Below are 7,968 nucleotides of genomic sequence, written 5' to 3' on the forward strand. Positions count from 1 at the left end.
GACAGCACTTAACAACAACATATTCCTAAAAAATCTTCTTATAAATATATGCACTGAAAAATGAACAATGCTGCAGAATGGGACAGAGGGAGACAGAGTTAGATAGTTTCAGATGTTCAACAATGAAGTCCTATTTATCCTGCAAGGAGCCCTTATGATGCAGTGGTCAAAGCACTTGGCTGTTAACCAAGAGGTTGGTAGTTTGAACCTACCAGCCACACCTCAAGAGAAAGATGTGGCAGTCAGCTTCCATAAAGATTACAGCCTTGTAAACTCTCTGGGGCAGTTCTGTCCTGTCCTTCAGGGTTGCTATGAGTCAGAATTGACTTGATGACAATGGTATGCATCCTGTAGGAATTCTAATCATGTCAGTAATTTTTAATAGCTGTAAATGTTTATCTATAAAACCCAAACATCACTGCGGAGGGTTGGACCACATCTACTTTCTGCTCAAGGATTCAGGCTTCCTTTCTTTCTCTACCAACAATTCCATTAGCTCAAAGAGCAAAGTCACATAAGCAAAGCAGCTTCTTGCATAGAGAGTTGGTTCCTGAGAGCTACTAGTCCACTACCACCAGGCCAGTACAGCCAAAGACAGTTCACCTAAAGCAAATTTTGTTCCCTAAGTAGTTTGCTCTTATTTTAGCATTACAGAAAAATGTACTGCAGGGGAAAGGCTCTTTTTCACTATGGGTCATCCACTGGGCAACTTCTGATCATGGTTTTTCAGCAGTGAGCTAGTAGTTATCTGCAGAGATACAGAATTGCTCCCTTTTTTCTTTAAAGACAGTACTGAAGTTAGAATTGCATAGAAATGCCAGACTCAAGAATGCATGTTATATTTCCTTAGACAAGGCAATTTAGCTTTAGAGATCTAATTGTATGCTTCTGTCAGTTTCTAGCAAAGTTCAGGTGATTACATTCCACAGATGATGACTGGACTCATAAACAGGGAGACATGTGGGGATACATTTTGTACTAAGAAGCTCATGGGCTCAAGTTCTCTTTTTCACATGCCAACCATAGTGATATATGGGTATATCCCAGAATTCATTCATTATTCCACAAGTAAGTATTGAGTGCCCATGATGTGACCAGCACTTTTCTTGGTGCTGGAATTGGGTGCTCAGTTTTCCAGAAATCCCAGCAGATGTTTTGGGTTTGGTACCTCTCTAAGAACCTTTGGCCACAGAGACAGGTGTGAGGGTCTTGTGAATTTGGCATGGTGTCTCAGCATATTTGTGGCTATGGTGGGACAGAATAGTTTCAATTGACCATGTACCAGAGAATCTGAATGCATAGGCTGTACATCAAATGCCTGATCACCCTGCTTGGTGGTCCAAATCCTCCCAACTTCCTCTCCATAGCCCTACTAATAAGGAGCTTAAAAGGATGGAATGAATGGCAATGACACAGTTGTGGCCAGAATACAGCTGCCCAAAGTCAAGCCCTAAAAGATTCCTTTTTTTTTTTTTTTTTTTTTTTTACTGTGGAATTGAGTTTACTCAGTTACTAGGTTAGATAAAGTCCAGGGAGGAACAGGAGGGCACACTCAAATGAGGTCACCGAGAATGTAATAAAGAGATTACTTTTGAAGGTGTGGACAGGGAAACCAACAGGGGATAGTAAAGGGCCTGGGGCTAGTAATTGTAGGGAGTTATCAACAAACCCAGTGCTGAGGTGGTGAGGAGGGTAAGATCCTCCTCACAGAAGCTGGGGTCTTTGGTAGAGGAACACAGCAGTTCTATGCACAGCTGGGCAGGGAGCAAGCAGTGGAGTAACTCAAACAACCACACGCTCCCCTCATCCTCCAGGCAAGGGCCTCCCATAGCCAAACCAGACAGAAAACTGGGGCTGAGAGAGAGCGCTTTACTGTAGTTCATAGAAATCTTCTGGCCAGAGACCATTTAGCATCACCTCTAATAAAACAATGGAATTAAGCAGTTTGCATTGCCTGACTTCTTGCTCTGTGCCAGGCACCAAAAAAGACCCAACTCAAACCAGGTGCCATCCAGTCATCTCTGACTCATGGCAACTCCATGTGTGTCAGAGTAGAACTGTGCTCCATAGGGTTTCCAACAGTGGATTTTTCAAAACTAGACCAGGCCTTTCTTCCAAGCGGCTTCTGGATGGACTCAAACTCCCACCCTTTTGGGTAGCAGCCAAGCTGTTAACCACTTGCATTATCCAGGGGTGCCCGGGGCCAAGAAATGCACTCCTTCATTTCACCTCACATAAAACTGATGAGTTATATGAGCTCCCCCAGGATGTGCATCAGATCTTAAAACTCTTGGAGCCCCAGAAAAAAAAACAATGCCATGTGATGAAAGGCAAGAATTAATAATAGTTCTTATCAAACTAACAAACACTTATCAAGCTAAAGGAGCCTCTGGACAGAATATTGTGGAATGTGGGGCATTTTTTACCAAACAGCATGTTACTGGCATAGGCTCTGGTCTGGAGTCCTGGACTATGGTGTCAGGTCCTGTCACTAACAAATTATACAACCTTAGGTACATTACTTTCTTGGCTTTCTGCAAGCTGGAAAAAACCCATCTCCCTGCCCACCTAGAGGAACACTCAGCTCAGTTCCCAGCTATTCCATCCACTGACACAAAGTGAATGGAAATGAATTACTTCTCACTTCCAGGTTATAGTTTCTAAAATTATCACACTGTCACAGAAACAAAATTAGTCAAAGCCCCAAGTGAGCCATTAAATTAACACCCCATGAGCTTAACTTTCCTTACTTGACTCCTAAGAAAGTTTGTAATTTTAAATACCATTCTTGGGAGGGAAGCTACAGGAGGGCTTGCCTGGAACTTTCTTAATTGTCTTCTTGGGTCACCCAACAGATTCATATGCTCTGATGTTTTTAACACATTGCCTTAGTTGCTGATTCTATTGCCAGGATTAACAATTTGTAATGGAAATGAAGGTGACTTTCTGTAACTAGAATTCCACAGATAATCGGTATTAGAATTTGGTTAAGCAGCTAGAATTAGGCTGTCCCTGGCATGGAGTTTTTCAGGCAGTAAAAGGCTGGATCTCAGAGAGGGAGGGGCTGCTAGCCATGGGACATTGATACCTTGTGCTAAGTGACAAGACCATATTCCCTGACCCATAGACTTGTTCTTATGGGGAGTAGATGTGGCGTGGCAAGTATTGGCCTCACCTGGTGAAGGGACATGAGCTAAACTGGGTAGCAGGAGGCCTGAGCTCTGCTCCTGGTCTACTATTTACTTAACACATGGAATAGAAAAAGCCATTCCCAGAAAAATCCATTCGTTTTCTCATGAAATACTCATACACAGTTAAGTGATCAGCTACTAACTTAAAGATTGGTGGTTGGTGGTTCAAATTCAAATTCAACCAGCAACTGAGCAAGAGAGAAGATCTGATGATCTTCTTCCATAAAGATTAACCAAAACCAAACCAAACTCACTGCTGTCGAGTCAATTCCAACTCATAGCGACCCTTCCTTGGGATTCCAAGGCAGTATCTCTATGGAAGTAGATTGCCCAGTCTTCCTTCCAAGGAGTGGCTGGTGGGTTTGAACCGCAAGCCTTGTAGTAAGCAGTCAAATGCCTTAGGCACTATGCCACCAGAGCTCCCTCTAAAAGGTCACAGCTGAAAACTCTGTGGAGTATGGTTATCTGCAATACATGGGGTAACCATGAGTAGGAATCAACTCAATGGCAACTGGTTTGTTTTTTTTAGATCTTTGTTTTTGGGAGGCTAGCCAGCCAGATCACCCTCTATCCCAGATTCCTGAAGAGAGGTCTTTTTTTTTAAAGCAAGCAAGACCCTAGAGCTTGAGCCCCAGGTTGCAGGAGGCCAACTCATGTCTACCTTCCTGAATTATCAAAGAGCTCAGAGATTCCAGGGCTTACAAGAAAGGTCACTGCTCATTTTAATCAAACTGCACTGCTCTGCACAGCTGGGCTATAGCCTTTGGTAAAGATGCCCTGCATGGCAGATTCTTTCTCCTCTTAGATAACAGTGATATTTGCTGTGAGCATCTAATAGAGCTTGAAATTACCCTGGCAAGTTGTTTACTCTTCTCGAGAGTAGTGCTAGGCTCTGTGTGGTGTTTATCTACCACTGTCATTATTTTTTTAAGTAAACCCTTACACTTCCAAAATGTGCTATACACTCTAATAATATTTTATTAACCTTCATAATTAGTCGTTGCATCTCACAACCCTGCTGGGAAGTGGGTCAGTATTATAATCCTCACTTTAACCCCAACAGTGAAAGAGAAACATCCAGAAATGAGAAAGAGGCCATGAATATGAGGAGAGAAGGTACAGATCTTCCTCCAAGGACTTTGCTGAAATTTATAGGGAAAAAGTAGTCTAAATACTGAACAGAGAATACACTGTCCATCCTCCACAAATTGATGTTGTTATTGGTTGTCATCAAGTCAGCTCAGACTTATGGCGACCTCATGCACAACAGAAAGAAAAGTTGCTTGGTGCTGTACCATCTTCATGATCATTGATATGCTTGAGTTCAGTGTTGAGGCCACTATGTATTTTGAGTGGCTTCCAACCAAGGAGATTCATCTTCTAGCACTAAATAAGACAATATTCTGTTGTTTTGATTGGTTGACTTTCAGAAGTTGATCACCAGTCCTTTCTTCCTAGTCTGTCTTAGTCTGTAAGTTCTGCTTAAATCTATGACCCTGCTAATATTTGAAGTACCAATGACATAGTTTCCAGCACCACAGCAACACACAAGTCACCATATATGACAAACTAACAGATGGATGATAGATCACCTACAAAATGGAGTGGTAATTCCTCTACATAGGGCTGTGTTGAGGATAAGATAAAAAATATATATAGAAAAAACTGTACAGGGGCTCATAACACATAGTAAAACAAGACAAACCAGTTGCCATCAGGTTAATTCCAACTCATGGTGACCCTCTGTGTTGCAGAGTAGAATAACATGCACAAGTGTTCAAGGTTGTGACCTTTCAGAAGGAGATTGCCAGGCCATTCTTCCATGGTACCTCTGGATTTGTTCGAACTGCCAAACTTTTGCCTAGTAGCTAAGTACTTATTGTGCCACCCAAGGACTCCTACAGTCCCTTCTCATTACTACACTAAGACTGGATTTATTCACCCTCAGAGTTGTTGTTGTTAGGTGTGGTCGAGTCACCTCTGACTCATAGCGACCCTATGCACAGCAGAACAAAACACTGCCCAGTTCTGTGCCAGCCTCACAATCCCTGGTATACCTGAGCCCATCACTGCAGCCACTTTGTCTATCCATCTCATTGAGGACCTTCCCCTTCTTCATTGATCCTCCACTTTACCAAGCAGGGAAGAGTCCCTTCTGATAATATGACCAAAGTAGATGAAATGAAGTCTGGCCATTCTCACTTCCAAGGAGTATTCCAGCTGCATTTCTTCCAGGACAGATTTGTTAGTCCTTTTAGCAGACCATGGTACTCTTAGCATTCTTCTCCAACACCACAACTCGAAAGCATCAACTCTTTTTTGGTCTTCCTTATTCATTGTCCAGCTCTCACATCCATAATAGGTTATTGAAAATACCATGGCTTGGGTTGGGTGCACCTCAGTCTTCAAGGAGACATCTTTGCTCTTCAGTACTTGAAAGAAGTCTTTTGCAACAGGTTTGTCCAATGCAATACATCACCTGATGTATTGACTGCTGCTTCCATTGGCATTGATTGTAAAACCAAGTAATCTGAAGTCCTTGACAACTTCAATTTTTTCTCCATTTATCGTGAAGCTGTTTATTGGACCAATTTTGAGGATTTTTGTTTTCTTTATATTGAGGTGTAATCCACACTGCAGACTGTAGTCTTTAATCTTCATCAGTAAGTGCTTCAAGTCATCCTCACTTTCAGCAAAGTTGTGTCATCTGTGTATTGCAGGTTGTTAATGAGTCTTCCTCCAATTCTGATGCCACATTCTTGCTCATATAGTCCAGCTTCTTGAATTATTTTCTCAGCATATAAGTTGAATAAGTATGGTGAAAGGAATCAACCTTGACTCACTCTCTTCTTGATTCTGAACCATGTGGTATCCCCTTGTTCTGTTCGAATGACAACCTCCTCGTCCATGTACAGGTTTCTCATGAACACACTTGAGTATTCTGGAATTCCCATTCTTCTCAATGTTATCTATAATATATTATGATCCACACAATCAAATGTTTTTGCATAGTTGATAAAACATAAGTGATTAAAAATGGAGTCTCGTTAGTAATTACCACGCTATTTCCCTATAGCATCTTAGTGCTTGAAAAACTAGGTACAGCAGTTTGACTTAGGGATTCTGGTGCTCTGAACAGCTCACTGAGTCAGACTGCACCAAACTCAGAGGAGTAGAATTAGAGAGGAGAAAGGGGAAAAAAGATAAGGTCTATCCTGCAGATCCCCGACAGGCAGCTGAGAAAGTCCATCAGAGACTTCCCTGGGGGAGCGACCGGCAGGTGAGAATGGCTATCCAAGACCTCCCTGGGTTAAAGCAGAAGACACACCATACCAGCATACCAGCGACAACACCAGTATACCAGCAATCACCCCAAGGATCTACCTTCAGCACCTGATGTTATCGGTAAGTTGGGTCAGCTAGGTGCAAATGGGCATGTCCAGTGCCACCGAGACCCAAGCAGAGAGTCCACTGGCACTGCAGGTGGGTGGGCCCACTCCCCTTGCAGTGGTCCACCGAGTAGGCTTAGGTTAGCTTAGGGGCATTGAGAGGCCTGCACTTGACTTTATCAGCAATATTAGGACTACAGATTACAAGCACTCTCCTGACTCCAGTGCCACTGAAACTGAGTGGATCTTTGGCGCTGCTGATGAGCAGACCACAGAGGAACTCCTGAGGCAGATTGTGGTCTGGGCTGGTTGGGCCGGCATCACAGGCAAGTGGGGCCAGAAAGAGAAACACCCACAGTGGATCATGGAGCAGGGAAGTTGTCTTGGGTTGGCTTTTTGGTGCAGAGGGGACTCAGGAGTGGGGTTTTTGCGTGTGTCTGAGCCTGGCAGAAAGTGGTGACCCCCTAACAACTAGAGTATTTGCTGAAATTGAGCTGTGGGCCTGTAAATAACTGTACAACATCATTGGTAGCAGCCCACTCAAAGCCCTAGAAACCGCCCCTAGCAACAGCAAGCTTTCCTTCTTCCACTCCCACCTTCTCCATCAATAACTTCACCCATCCAATAGAAGAAACCACATTCAACCAACATAAACCTCCTGGTTCGAACTCTAAACCCTCTTTACAACAAACAGTATCCTATATCCACATTCCATACAGTGATTCCACCATCACAAAGAAAACTGCAGAGCAACCCAGCATACCTGAATTAATAACTAAATAAAATAAAATACACCAGCCTCACCTTTTCAAAATATTAAATCATAAAACCAAAACAAAGCAAATCAATACATAATCAGCAGTTAAAGACAACCTCAAAATGTCTAGGAAACAACAGGCAACCTCAAATCAAACAAAAAAACAGGACAAGGTATTAGAAGCAAAACCACAAACAAAGGTCTCATTATACATGGAGGAAGAAGAGGCAATAGAATTATCTGAGAAGGAATTGAGAAGATATATTTATAGAGCTTTACAAGAACCTAAGGAAACCCCAAACAGAAACAAGGAGAACACAGACAATTCCCTGGAAGACTCAGGAAAATCATTCAAGAACAAAATAATAAGATTAATAATGCACAATCAGAACCCATACAAAAACAGCAGTTAGAAATCCAGAAGATGAATACCAAAATTATAGAATTACACAACACAGTAGAAACACAAAACAGCAGGTTAGAACTGGCTTAAATTTTTTCCTCAGTTCTTTCAGCTTGAGAAATGCCAAGTATGTTCTTCCCTTTTGGTTTTCTAACTCCAGGTCTTTGCACATTTCATTATAGTAATTGGCTTTGTCTTCTTGAGCTGCTCTTTGAAATCTTCTGTTCG

Source organism: Orycteropus afer, unplaced genomic scaffold (assembly GCF_000298275.1).
Source record: "Orycteropus afer afer isolate SDZICR_OR568_19922 unplaced genomic scaffold, OryAfe1.0 scaffold00142, whole genome shotgun sequence".
NCBI classification, from domain to species: domain Eukaryota; kingdom Metazoa; phylum Chordata; class Mammalia; order Tubulidentata; family Orycteropodidae; genus Orycteropus; species Orycteropus afer.